The 15,292-nt window shown below is 40.7% G+C and overlaps 1 protein-coding gene across 1 annotated transcript in view; it reads right to left on the bottom strand.

The window, feature by feature from the left end:
* The window catches only part of Znf462 (zinc finger protein 462), a 137,735-nt gene that overhangs the window by 121,815 nt on the left and 628 nt on the right, over nucleotides 1-15,292 (bottom strand). The gene's annotated exons all lie outside the window — the stretch shown is intronic.

Raw genomic sequence — 15,292 nt, 5'->3', positions numbered from 1 at the left:
CAAAAAAAAAAAAAAAAAAAGGCAGAAATGAATGCATCTAAACAGGCATCCACTAACCACAGCCTAAACCACAGTTCACCATTCCCTTGCCTCCAGGCTATTTTACTGGGGCTCTGGACACCCATTTCCATCATAATCACTTCAATTACCAAAACAAAGAGCCTAACACAACTCTGAGAGATTCCCACATCCCCTGGGTTTGACCACCTAGGCACAAAGCAGGTGTGCAAGGTACTTAAAGGTGTTCAATGAATGTGTGATGAATGAAGAGATGAATGGTTGTGTATTTCTTAAATATAACAGCTTCTATAAAACACATCTCTGACAATTAAGATACTAAACTCTTTCCAGTTCCATCATCGCCCTACAATTGCTAACAGGCATTCAAAACCAGGCATCAGACGAATGGCACACAGCAAGCCAACTGCACCTAGAAGCCCTGAAGTAGCCACCTACTAATTCATCATTGCAAATGAACTGCAGAGGTGGCTACTTATTGAGCACCTGGCAGGATGCTGGGTGCTTTACATACATTATAACCTCCAAACTTTCACCAGGGAAAATTCTAACCTAAAGATAGGAACCCAGGAAAGCAGAAGCAATGAAAAGACTGACCCAGCTTCAACAGAGGTAGAAAGTAAGTTGCAGGTTATGACCTTAACTCTGGCTCCAGAACCAACTGCTTTCTTAGTCAATTGGATAAGCAGCAGTCCTAAGATAGGTAAAGAATTCTACATATGAAGGTGATATCTCTAACAGAAAGCACCAAGAAAAATGGAAAACCTTTCCTTCCACTCCTGGTCTTTTAGGTGCTCTGCATACTCAGGATTTCAGTTGCTACTTTTTCATTCTGTTATTTCTTATTGTAGGGAGAGCATTCTATATTATAATAATCACTACTACATCTGTGGCTACATCTTCTTTAGTTTTTTAGGGTCTCCCTCCTCCTTGAGTCTAAAAATCTCTCCTACACAATTCCAGAGATTTGAATAGTAATAAATGTGTGCATGGTCACTTTTTCTCTTCTCAAACAGCAATGGACACAATTTTAAAAAGGTGACTAAGTTGTTGGTGTTTCTTTGTTTTGTTTTTAATTTCATTGACACTTTTATCTCACTGGAAATTTCCAAACAGATAAAAGAAAAAGAAAAATTTCTTGGGTGATTCACTTTTAAAGGCAAGAAATCAAAATTTGCTTTTAAAGGTGAAAAATTGGAATGCAGTTTTACCAAAGAACCCCTCAAGACGTTCTTCATCTTTATTACCAACATCCTTACCACCACCACACTGTTACCAAGGAAGCCACCAATAAATGTTCTCTGGCCAAAGCAAATAAGGCCCTACCATTCCACTTTTTCCACATTTTGAAATATCATCATTACAACACTCCGAAATTAGCTTCCTTACCCCTGAGGTCTCAAAGCTTCTGATATTACAGGACATTAGTAAGACCAAGCGGACATGGACTGTTAAACATTTTCAGAGAAAACCAAAGCATTTCTAAGCAAGTCTCTGAGACAGTCCTCAAAATGCCTCACAGACACCTTATATGAGTGAAGAAACAAAGAGGCATCCAACATTCATATGACGCAGCACAGCCAGTATAGTCCTTGCAAAAAGTACTGTTTTCTTTACCAAGTAGAAACAGAAATAACATCTTTCATCCAAAAAAACTCAAAGAACTTCACATTTATTGAAAATTGTTCCCCTACAACACTCCAGAAAATATTGCTGTGAGGGATGGAGAGGCAACCTTGTTCCCACGTGAATTCACTTTTCTAAGAGGAAACGGCACATTTCCAGGTAGTTTACAAATTCCTGTGGAATGCTGCTGAGTCCTCCACAATCAAACAGACCAGCAGCTCCTGATGTAGCAATGTCTACTTGTGAGGAGCATCAGCACAAAGACTGTTCTTCAGTAAAGGCAGAAAATTAAACAGGCAGGATTAAAAAAAAATGAGTTCAAGGCCAAGGACAAAATAATATATTTATCTAGATGAAGGTAGCAAAACTCTGGGAAAATTTCTTTCCTCAGTTTCTCTACTGAGAAGTTTCTCTACTGAGGGAGGAAGAAATTTGTCATTTTGCGTGCCCATTATAAACCAGAACCCTTATACACATAATATTTTTTAATCTTTTATGTCTGATCGACAGAGTCACAGCATATCATTCGCAATTTATTGGGCAGAAAATCATGGGGACAGAGAAGCTAAGTGACTTATGCAAGGTCACACAGCTAGGAAAGAGAAATTTCTACCTCTCATGCATCCCCCTATGTTCTGCTCTCGGTCTATCACTTTCTTAATTAATGAAGGCCCATACACAGAGAAATGAACTGTCACCAGCCATTCTAAGAGATGACCACCAAGTAGAAATCCGCACTTCTGATGTTTCAACAAAAACTTAAGTGCCCAGAGAGAATCCAGTGCTCTCTAGTTACATAAACATAAAGATAGAAATGAACATAGAAATCTATTTATCTATCTATCTACTATCTCAGAGAGATAACTGCACTGAAGTTTAGCCATGGTGTGCAAATTTTAAGTGCATTAGGTTCCCATATAATTGTGCATCCAAAGGGGAAGGCTGCCAAGTGACAATCAAGCCCAGTGATTCAGTGTCACATTGACATACCTACTTCTGATACAGGTTATTGTTTGTATTTCCCAGAAATCATCATCTCCATTTGGGAGATTAAACAGTAAACAACATCCCTGGCAATGAAATATTCTCTTTGTGCTAGAATACACTGGCAAAAAATTTAACAAATTTAGGGGTTAAGTGGGGATAATATAAAAGTTCTCACGTTACAGTTCCTCGGACCCTAATGATGCCTGTTGGTAAGGCATAACGTTAAATACAAATGATTCTTTTTTTTTTTTTTTTGCTTTAAGATTATGCCTTGTAAATGTTCTACTCAAGTGAATCACATTAGAGCTTCTGAACAGGTTCATGTGCTGAAGGAAAAAACAATTTAGTAAATTTTGGATTTTTATGCTTTAAGGTTCTTATCTGATAATGGATTAATGCTTTCAGTCGTATTTGATGCCTAAAAACTTAAGAATCTATTTTTCTGTAAAAGCAATGTGAGTTACATAGTATGTGCCCCGTCACAGACAAAACAATATCGCGAAAGACCTTTCTAAGATGGGGAAAACGCGTAAGAAGTTGGCAGGAGGGGAAGAAGAAGGCAGGAGCACCTTGGCAAACATCAGATATTCACTGTTCAGAGCTGTGTCAAATAAGATCACTAACACTTACCTGTGCTGGGGTCAATTTTGATAATTGTAGTTGATGTAGAAGCAGGGTTATGAATATAATTATCACGAAGCAGCAATTGGGCAATCACAACCTAATTAAGCCCACTGACTAGATTATCTTGTTTTCTCCTAATAATCACACAACATTTAACACTTGCTAATTTCAGGACCTATGGGTGATGTTCATTCATTATTAACAAGCTACAACCACTGGTCAGAAAAGAAGAGGTAAGGTACTCTGAAACACTGAGTCAACCATAGCATAGGACGAGATAAATTTCAGGGTTGACTGACATCTGCCCCTGGAACACTCACTTCTCAGTACCCCGTCCCCCGATTACTGAGCAGAGGTAAAGCCATGGGAGAAGACGGAATGACAAGGAAAACTTTCACTTGCAAGTGGAAGGATGTAATTCTGTTTTCTTAAATGTGTACTACTTTATGTGATCTATACAATGTGCTTGTTTACAGTGACCACGGAAACTATCTTTTAAAATGTGGCTTTTCAAGATAATGTATAATTCCTTTGCCAGGCACGCATACATAAACTTTATTCATTGAAATTTGCCTTCCTCCTGCCTCAGCCTCCCAGAGTGCTGGCATGAAGGCTGGGCTGAAATTTGCCATAAACTTCATACATTTACTTCCTTGAGACAGGTCGCAAGGCTTCCTCTTCTACTGTACCTCTCATAGAGTGTGCTCTCAAATTCAGTGCCCTATGACTGTCACTGGACCTGCAAAGAATGCTGACCCAGTTCACCTCAGTTGTGCAAAGCAGTTCTTGAGGATAGCCTCGGTAACTTTCTCCTTCAAGGATTAAGAGAAGGAGTGAAGAAACAAGTTGAAGATTGACCTTTTAGAAAGGCTAGGATCAGAGCTATTTTAGAAGGCCAGGCATTACTGATGAGGGTCATAGTTTACGGTATGTAAGGCTGAGGAGTCCCATTCCTGTAAATCAGAAGTTTTTCCTAGAGAATTACACACCTTTACACTCTTCAGCTACATAGTTATCTTTTCTGAGGCTTTTTCTCATTGCAAGGTTTAATCCAAAAAAACAACAGGCAGTAATAGATGGAAATGAGCAAAGCATGTTATATGCACGTACAAACACGGCCCTCAAAGCCCACTGTTCTGTACAGCTAAATGCACTAACGAAAGAAAGGGGGAGAAAAGAAAAGAATGGTTTGGGATCTGGAGGTGTAGTTCAGTGGTAGAGTTACATACCCAACATGTGTGAGGCCCCGGGTTTGATTCCCAGCACCACAAAAATAGAAAAGAGAGGAGAAGAGAAGAACTAAAGAAGAGAACTAAGAAGAAACAATGGCTTTAATAAGTCTGATAGATAATGATATGGATAAGGTACAAATGAACGAGTCGGTGGTCTCCTCTGGTATACTGCATAAACAGGATGCACAGGGCTGGACAGGAGGCTCAGTGATAGAACACTTGCTTAGCATGTGTGAGTCCTGGGCTCAACCTCCAAACAAAACAAAACAAAAATCAGGATGCACATTTATGCTTGTACAAGAGTCTCGATTATGGGTTAGTATGGGGACCCCAAATCAAGTGAACAGATCCATAACACGGCAAAGGTTTAGAGCTGAAACCTGCTCAGTATTTTGTTTGTTTGTTTGTTTGTTTTTTGTTTTTTGTTTTTTTGAGTCAGGGTTTCACAATGTAGTTGAGACTTACCTGGAACTCACTATGTAGCCCAGGCTGGTCTTGAACTCACAGCGATCCTCCTGCCTCAGCCTCCTGAGTGCTGGGATTACAGGCGTGCACCACCACACCCAGACCCTGCTCAGATTTAAGGCCTGGCTGCTTGCCATACAGAAAAGCTACTGCCCTGGATATCACTGAGGTATTTGGAGCTGTTCTATCTCCCTTAGTATCATCTGTAACTCTATTAAGGGCATTTATGGTCATCTATGAACACCAGCTTCCTTACTGTATTTTAATGTTTCAGGGAAAGGCAGGTAAGGCCAAAACCGTCCTCAAGTCTCCATGATCTAAAGAAAGCACACGGTAATTACTAAAGGGAACAGATAGTAATTGCACCCATACTTTTAAGAGACTCTGCCCCATTTTCCACAAATGACCATAAGATTCTATGACTCTGCAGTTTTCAAAAAGGTTTTTCAGGCTTATGGCAAATAAAGCTAACACAGAGCACCACGACTTTTAAGAGGGACCCTAAGAAATAGAAAAGTAAAGTACTTTTTCTACATGGAAAAAAAAAGCCACAGCATCTTTCTGCCATATAACAGGTAGGTATACTTTTTTGTTGGCTTGGGGTTTTTTTTTCGGAGGGGGGGTCAGGGTCTTATTCTGTAATTCAGGCTGACCTTGAACTCACTGTGTAGCCCAGACAGGCCTCAAACTCAGGTGGATCCTACTGCCTCAGCCTCCGAGTGCTGGGGTTACTGGTGTGCACATCACTCCTAGCAGTGTTCTTTTTAAAGGCTCATGTGTACAAGTACTTTACAACTTGACACAACTTAAAAATATTTATTCTATAAAGTACCCCTGCATGGTTTCTTGTTTCATTTCTCCCCTCATCTCCTTTATAACCCAAAACGAAAAGAAGATACGGTTCGGTTTAACACACTTTGTCAATCTAGTGCACTAAGTTATATCTCTCATATCAACCATTATATTATAATTAATTTTCCATTATGTGCAGATTTCCTTTCAGAACACCAAGGATATACTGCTGGCAACTGGAGGAGATAAAGCATCAGGAACAGAAGCTATTAGCATACTAAGTACTAACCAAGGCCAGGTCTCACCAGTCAAGAGCCAGAACTTGGGAGGCAGTTGCCTTTCATGTGAATCCTGGTTCCTTATCCTGTAGCCCCACGACCTCCGGTAAATCACTTTATCTCCCTAACTCTTTGGTTTCCTCCACCATAGCACTGGGCTCATACTAAATGTTAAACAAACGTTACTTAGAATTAATGTTAGCTATCAGTCAATCCAAGAAGAGAAGCAGCAGTTTTTGAAGAACTATATGATATTACTACTATATTCAGGAAAGGCAAAATTTCTTGATGAAGCAATCACATTGATTCTCTATCACTCTTAGCCAATATGTGGACAGAAAACACTTAACTGAGAGCAGAAAGGAGGGAAGTTTTGCAGCTGAACTCTGACACTCAAATGAAAATAGTTTCCACACAGACATATCCTCCTCCAGTTAACATTATTAAATACTAATTAACGGACTTCAGGAAGACTTCTTAAAAGTCAAATTATCAAAGAGAAAAGTCTGAGTGGTAACTGTCCTGTTGAATTCTGTACATCATCTCTAACTGGTTTCTATCTTTGGCCATCTTCAGACTGTAACCCAGTATTCAAATTTTACCCCCAAGGCTTTTACCCCTAGATTAGGTAGGTTCTTCACAATCTGAGTCAAACAAATGGTGCTCAATTGCTGACTAACCGTTCATAACAGAGGGATGATGTAATTAGGGATTAGAATGGCTAAACATTCTGCCTCACAGTAGCCTTATTTTGGATTTTTAAAATGCTGGGAGTGGATTGACAGAACTATCTGTGACATTTGGCATCAAGCAAATGGCTTAATCCCCAACTGGACACCAGGTAGTAGTCATGATCCACTCTTTCCTCTCTGAAATAAGCACATCTTTGTTCTTCCTTTCTTCTAATACCCAGAGGGTAGACAGAGAAGCTGTATGGATAACCTTAGAGAGGACTATCACATTTTCTTCCCATTAATAATGCAGCTATTTTCTACTGTGCTCTATTCTCCACTTCGTTCATTTTCCAGGAAATTCTCCACCTAGGCCTACTTAACAAATTCCCTCAAGTTTCCATTGGTCCTTTGTCAGAAAAGGCTGCATTTGTAACACAGAAGTCACACAAATAGTCTCCCAAGCTCAATTCTATTTTTTTACAATAGGAACTTACCAAAGAATGTGGATCTGAGCACTGGTCTTCATATTTCACATGCAATAGGTACCAAATTACAAGGTCTTTTTCTACTTGCTGTACTGTTTTCCTAAGAGCAAGGTCTTACTTCTGTAGGCTCTTCCCAGTGGAGAGACCTCTTCTATTTTGACTTGTCAATTACTCTCCTGACTCTTTTTCCTTTTCCCATCCAAGTAGACTTTCCTTCCCAGCAAATTTCCACCATATAATTACAGCAATGCTTTAGCCTACTTTTCTGTTAGCTTAACAACCCTGTCTATTTTCTACTTGTGCTGATGCTACTGTTTGCTTTTCTGACAGACTAATCCATGTATCCTTTCAAGGCCTAACTTACCCTACCATGATAGCAGCTGGAGCTCTAATTCATAGGTGCCTTCCAAAGCTTTTCATTAGGAACAGAAATGAGATGGTTTAGAAACCCATTTCTTAATCTGCAGGTGAGTATTGGAACCTTTGTGTAGCAAACATCTTTCAAGTATCCCACATTGTGCCACTGCACAATTATTTTCTGAGTAATAAGTACAATGTTATAGGCACATTTGTAGTGTTAACAGGGAAAATGTTCCCTCCGAGGAAATCAGTCTTCACGCCACTGCCTCTAGCATTTCCCAGCTCAAGACGGAAGCCCTGAGCAGACATGAGCAAAACTGAAGAACGGCTTTACCTTCTTACATCTGAATCGAGAAGAGAAGAATTAGAATCCAAAATTCAAGGCCCTTAGCTTGTGTTCTGGTTTAACTAGCCAAACAACAGCTTAGGCAGTGAGTATGGCCTTCCCCAGCTGGGCTTTGTGGCAGATAAGCCTTGCCACAAAACCTGGGTTTAATTACTTCTGATACAGTTGTCTTGCCTGTGCCTCCAGGTCCTTTTGTGTTCTAACCAAGCTGAATCCAAAGGTAAGTCTCTGCTTATTCATCTTGGGCAAATGCCTAATATCCTACTAAGTGATCCCAAAATAATTAAGTCAGGATCTATTGCTTCCTTGTAGTATTTTCCCCATCTTTCCTTGCATAGTGTATGTTAAAAGTCTACTTGAACACCTACAAATAACTTCCTGAATTATATGGTCCTCATCTTCAAGTATTTATTTAGTTTTTTAATGCATGAGTACCTACCAACCCTCCCTTCACCCCAATGGGCAGGTTCTACCCTTTGAGTGAAGGAAGGCAGGGGTCAAGATGTGGGCAGGCACAGCACAAGTATTTTGCTAATATCCAGAAGCAACATGCAGTGAACTAAACAAGCAAACACATGAAAGCAAGGAAATCAATACCAAAATACCCATGACCTGGCATGAAAAGAAATCTTCCCTCCAAGAATAATTCAAGAAGCAATGTCTCCAGCCAGGAATTAGAAAAGAATGCTTTGAAGCCACCAAGTAAGGTGCTCACCAGAAGCAAGAGACACTGCACCTGTAGGTGACAATACCAGCACCCTTTGCCACCACATGACTCTACCTGTCGCAGACTGAAAAAAACAACCCCATGTTGAAGGCACACACTTAATGACTTCAGAAATCTTATGCTTCAACTGATGAGCAGAAGGCCTTGAGGAGAAGATAACTTTTTATCATAGCACTGGCAAGCAGAAAATGTAAATCCAAATTACTTCCAATGGACTTCTCATTTTTTATCTGTGCAGTTCTGCAGATACAAAGTTCAAGGCAAACGCTTCTTAGTAAACTGCAAATACAATCCAAATTCATAAAAATCTGCATTCCTGCATTTGGAAACTTCTGCTAGGTATTACAAATCCAGGAGACAGTTCAACTTAACAATTATCTTCCTCCAATGGACCCCCCCCCCCACCAAGCCAAATTTTTTTCTTCTTCCTTCAGCACTGGCATGCAAACCATGCTGTTTTAACTTCTTTCCTGTTCTCCCAGTTCTTCTGGAACATTTTATTTTCGTCCCCCAATGGCCCCCCCCCCCCACCAAGCCAAATTTTTTTCTTCTTCCTTCAGCACTGGCATGCAAACCATGCTGTTTTAACTTCTTTCCTGTTCTCCCAGTTCTTCTGGAACATTTTATTTTCGACAGTCAACTCATTTGGAGGAGTGCCACACTGAGGTTCAACTGTTTACAACATTCACTGTGTTTCTGCCAGAAGTCCACATTGAGCACTACCTTCTCTAGACTACCTCCTGGATTAAAAATTTATGGGTTCGTTTGGAAGAAGCTTAGAAAATGTGGAAACTTCCAAACATCACTCTTCCTTCTTACAAAATATTTTTGCTTATCCAAGAGGGGACAGAAATGAAGCCCATTTCACCCTTCCTAGAGTACACTCCTATCGTTCATGGTTAAATACTGCTTGTGTTAAGTCATTTTAATAACGACTTCGTGGATCACGGGGAAAGTAGTAAGCAGTAGAAAATTGGTCTCCAAGAAAATACAAAAGGGCTCCTATCTGAATGACTGTAGAACTCTTGAAAATTACCAGTAACTATTTGAGACTGGATTTCACCTTCTCAGTCACTCCTCAGAATTACAAAATGGTATCTCTGAAAGAAGCCAATTTAAATCTGCCCCACATTGCAAAACAGATCCTCAGAGTCCAATTGTGGGCACTTTTGTAAGTTGCAATAGACCCAGATAAATTTCCAAAGAAGGGCATTTGAAAAGGACTTCCAAGCCCTGGATGACAGAACAAGAGAGAATAGGAAGAATTATGAGAAATACACAGCTACAAACCCAACAGCTGAATCTTGACTAAAAGTCACATGAACAAAATCAGTCTCCAGAACTATGACTGAAACACACCATGCTCAGCCTGGGATCCCCCAAAATGTTAAATTCAATTAACAAGAATCCATACTCTGTCCCAGTGGTGCATGCATGACAGCAGTTTCTCAGAGAGCCCTGGGCCCTCAAGAGCACGGCTGTTTCACAATGTGTCAATCAAGTGCAATTGGGGAGGTGGAAAGGGCAATGTGCTGCAGGCAGACCTGAGTTCTAGGCCTGGCTTTGTTACAGCTGAACTTTCTGACCTTGTTCAAGTCACTTCATGTCTTTGTGTCAGTTTCCTCTTCAGTAAAATGAGGGTGGAGAGAGGATATTTGAGGTATATTATCTCTCTAAGGCATTAAAAAAAAATAAAAACAAAGATTTAGCTCCTAAATTGGAAGTTCTGCCTGGCAGTATGAAATATCTCATATTCCCCTCAGTGTATACTCACTCATTGTGTACATATTTGTCAATTTTTAAATGACTTTCATGTTAATTTCTACTTGGGAAATAATATCTTGTCTAACATCCCAAAATCTCAGCTCATGCTCCCTGCTCCCTCGAGTTTTTTTTTTTTTGACATATTACACTAAATGCCTTTCTTTCTTTCTTTCTTTCTTTTTTTTTTAAGCAACCTTCCCCAAACTAAGAGTTGTGCTATTAAAAGAGCTTAGAACTTCCCATTTCCTTGCTAAGGCTAAAATTAAACTGTCCATTCCTTAGGGCCCAACATAACATCTGCCAGATGTCTTGGCATATCACACAGGAGAGGAATTTTCTTCTATCATTATCTACTCTCTTCTCTGTTTTCTCATAATCAATTAATAGGTCACCAACACTCAGCTAATGTTTCTCCCAAAGCCATCACCTTCCTAAGTATGTGACTCTCACAAGATACTTGCTTTCATAAGCACACATACAACACATACAAGCAGGTATATTTTTCAGCTCACTGGATTTTACCCATAAATCTTGGCAATCTTTGCTCCTCACTTCTTTTTGCATTTCTGTAGTTTCCATATACTGAACCATGCAGTCATAAACTCCTGTCAGATCCTTTGCCTTCTGAATTCATTATTTATATACACTTTTTACTCTATGACTGCAGTACCATGGAATGGCATCGCTCTTCTCCAGTCATTAGCTTAAACTATTCCACACAGCTTTGTCAAATTTTCTGTCCTATGATATAGTGAAAAAGCACATACCACAAAGAAAACAAGTAAGGTTACCTTACCTAAGAAATTTCAGCATCAAGGAATAACTCTAGGCAGACTAGACCATATTAAACTCCACCACACAGAAAACAGAACTTCTTCCTGAGACAACCTTACTGTTCTCTTCCTTCAAGAAAACTGACCAGAAGTACTTTAAAGTCCATTAGTAGAGTTGAATTTGTTTTCTCCTACTGTCTTCCAGAAGACTTATTAGGAATAGACAGTCTTTTGTTTTAGTTTATTTTCCCCTCTGAAAGTTGTCTCCAACTGGAATTGGGGTGGAGGGTCAGATAGGTTAAGTCCTCAGGGAATATGGTCAATGAATGAATCAGAGATACAAAACCAAGATGAGAAATATTATGAAATATGAAGATCCAACAAGAATCTCCTGTATGGCTGTGTCCATCACAACTTACATATATTTCTTCATAAAGATTTCTCTTTGCGATACATTGGAAGCGACAGCAAAATTTTGCCATATTTATGAGCCTCATGAACCTGATGTCTTAAAAACAAAAAGAATTTTTACACTTTGACAGAAAATCAGAATGTTCAATCTGACATACCTATTTCTCTCATGGTGATATATCCAAAAATACTTGTCTCAACTCAAGTATGTACATTCTAGAAAAATTTAAGAATCCATGCCTTTAAGTAGTATGGTGCCTGACATATTCATGAAGTGCAAAAGTCATGGCTGTGTCTCTTAGGTTATCACTTAGAACACATCCTCAGACTCCAAAAGGCCTCTAGGGGCCCTCAGCTTTTCCCTCAAAAAAGCTCACCTAAGACCATCTATAAAGATACTAACGTCCCTGGTTGTAATATGACAAATACAGTGAGTCAAACTGATGGGCAGGCAATCAGTTTGTCACTTTCCCCCCACTGAAATAAGTAAATTAAACATCCGCTCTCTCTCCTGCTATCATAACAATATAGATACCATAAAAGTTTGTTTCAAGATCAACATTAGTATTTGTTTACATAAGCATATAATTACATGCAAAATTATATGATAATCACTTTTCCAAATAACTCTTTATTATCCACTACATTTGAGTCTCTAAGTTTGAACACCTCTCATCCATATATGCACTAACAAATTTAAATATGACATTCCACTTAAGAACAAAAGTAATGGTAGCAAAAGATAAAATTCAAAAATGAAGAATTAAAGGTATGGTTGCAAGTAAGATTTTGTTTTAAGTGTTCCTGGAGAACCTTACATTTTCAACAAAGGAGCAGAGACCTAAACAAATATTTTTAAATAAGCATACACATCAAGTGAAAACCACGTATCTTCTTCATCGGTGAAAACAGGGCTTTACTTCATTGACCATGGACAATTATCAGCTAAAGAACCATGTTTTCCTTCTCCTTTCACACCCCTCAGAAGAACAATAACCCTCAATTAATGACACAACAGTTTGGTTTGAAAAATGTGATGTTGTCATATACAGCATTGTGCATTTGCTGAGTGACACTGCTACCAGCTACTCAACAGAATATAATTACATCTGGAATTGAAAACCACTTCAATATGCACAAAAATACTGTAGACATGGGGAACTTCACACACAATGATTTGACACATAATGAGAAAGCAAAGCAAGAAAAAAGCTGGTGCAAGTCGCTCACCAACATGTTCCTTATTTCTGTTGAAGCTGGTACATTTCTGTATTTCTCCTGAGTTGAAAGCAAGGTCCAATTAGCCCCCTCAGGATACATTAATTGGTTCTGAAGCTTCTCCAAGCTTTCATTTCACTGTGGGGCTCTCCTTACCTATCTCTAATAGTCCATCTAAAATTCTTCTAACATCTTCCCTTGTCCTCAAGATGGCTACCTTATCTAATGGAAAAGCAACATCTTCATGGTTGACTTTTATAAATTCCTGAAGCATTTTAGGATTAGTTCTTTACTTGGGTCAATTACATACATTCTCTAGAACTAATCTGGAAAGAGCTCTAAATCTGTGGACTGGGGTAGCACAGGGTCCTTTTTCAAATCATCCTCACAAAATGTCTTCCTAAAAGATTAATAAATTTCTCCAATTAAAAAGGTGAAGACACCTGGACATAAGATTTTCTCTCAACTGACACAATTTGTTTCCATAGTGACATTATTAAGTTAGACATACTGATATTTCTGAAGACTTACAGTACTTGAGAACACAGGGGGGAAAAATAGCAGGAGAGGGAAAGGGGAAACAAAGGAACTAAAAGAAGGCCTAACATACAAATGGAACAACCTGAAGAAAAATGTAGAACCTGGGAAAACTGCTGTTAGCCAGTCTTAAGAGTTCCTCTGAGATCTTGCAGGAAAATTTTTCTTCCTTTTCTAGATTTTTTTTTTTTTTTTTTTTTTTTTGGTGGGGGACAGAAATCATACTCAACCAGACAATAAAGTCTCGCAAAGCCTCAAACATGATGATCACCAAGCCCAGAACTCAAAAAAATCTCATCTTTGGGCCACCACCATCTGCAAAATGAGCAAATAACATTTCCTGGTGACTTTCAGGAGACCTGGAGCAGCTTTAAATTGTTAGAAGACTTCAGTGGAAAATGTTTAAGGTGTTGCCTTGCCTGTCCTGAAGGAGGTCAAAACCCTCCAGGTCCACTCAAAAGGAGAAAAAAAAATTCCAAAAGTTTACTTTAAAATGGAAACAAATGTCTCAATAACTTGTAAAAGCACTCCTTGGGTAGGAGAAAAATCTGAGGAACCCCCAGAAGCCCTCATTTCCTTGCATAATGAATAGAGAGTGAGGAACTACCACCATGTCTTCCTCTGGAGAGAGAGAGAGTGGGCAAGCAAGCCTCCTCCTCCAGCCATCACCAACTGAGTTTCAAAATGGAGACAACCATAATTTTATAAACACTTCTCATCTCAGCTTTGTCTCCTGGAAACCCGCTCTCCTCCATTTTCTGGTGGAGTTACAAGACACAGCTTACCTGACTCAGTTCCCAGCTCTCAACCAAACTAGTCACTTCCTCCAAAAACCTGCAAGCAACCTCCAGAAACAAAACCAAAGCATACCAAACAGCCAAGACAGACACTCAGACACAGCCCTGGGGGACCTAGGAGAAAGCCCCAACTGGTTGGTCTTTCCCCATCCCAGCAGCGTGCTTAAAAATGAAACTTTTTTTTTTGGGGTTGGGGAGAAATATAAAAGGAACTCTCCAGGCAACCTCCCTCCTTCCTCCCTCTCTGTAGGTTAGAAGCTACAATGAAAAGAAAATGAGGGTTCCTTCAGGAATGGTGAACAGCCTGGAGAATGAACGTGAGAAGGAGCTTTGTGTTTTGGAGTCTGGACTGGAACCAAAGCAGACAGCTTGCAAATGGAGGACAGGGAGATAAAGAAAGGAAAAGAGAGGGGCTGCTCCAATGGGGGGCGGCTGCGGCTACCCCTCGCGCCTGGAAGGCGGGCAGACCCCTGGGAACCGCACCAGGAGTGAGGCGGCCCCCCAGGCCCCTGCCTGCCTTTCTCTCTGCCTCAGAGGAGAGCCAAACGTGTGTAATGGCTTCTCCTCTCCAGAAAACCGTTGTCCTCCTCCACCAGGCGCTTCTGAACCTCCAGCCTGGAGACAGCTCCTTAGCTGCTCCTCAACCTGCGCCGCACCCCCACCCGGCGCGCGCGCCCCCCACCCTGCTCCTCGCCTCTCTCTTCGCCCACAGCGGCGACAGCGGCCACCCCCCGACACATCCCGACCCCGCATCCCAACTTCGGAGAGAGGGGGAAGAGGGAGAGACAGAGAGAGAGAGGAGAGAGAGAGAGAGAGAGAGAGAGAGAGAGAGAGAGAGAGGGAGAGAGAGAGAGCCAAATACCTGAGGAAGGGGGGGAGTGCCAATCCACACGGCTTTGCCAGCGGGCGGGGGACAGGCAGACAGGAGGGAAAGGAAGGAGAGGGACAGAGAGAAGAAAGAGGTCAACCCGCTCGGGTCGGGCCGCTCGGTCCGAGTGCTCGCTCCCCTGACCCTCGCTCGCTCCCTCCGGCTGGGCTCAGGTCTCCAGCCTCCTGCCCTCCGCCCCCTTCTCCGTCTACTCCGGTCCCCACGCTCGGGGCATCCGTCCTAAGCCTTCAGCCCTCTTCTCACTCATCTTTCATTTTCTCTTCTCTTCACAGAACTACACAATTAATTA

This window comes from Fukomys damarensis, unplaced genomic scaffold (genome assembly GCF_012274545.1).
Source record: "Fukomys damarensis isolate Sample0158 unplaced genomic scaffold, DMR_v1.0_HiC HiC_scaffold_36, whole genome shotgun sequence".
NCBI lineage: Eukaryota > Metazoa > Chordata > Mammalia > Rodentia > Bathyergidae > Fukomys > Fukomys damarensis.
The sequence above is the reverse complement of the archived record's forward strand: the minus strand, read 5'-3'. Positions and strand labels throughout refer to the sequence as shown.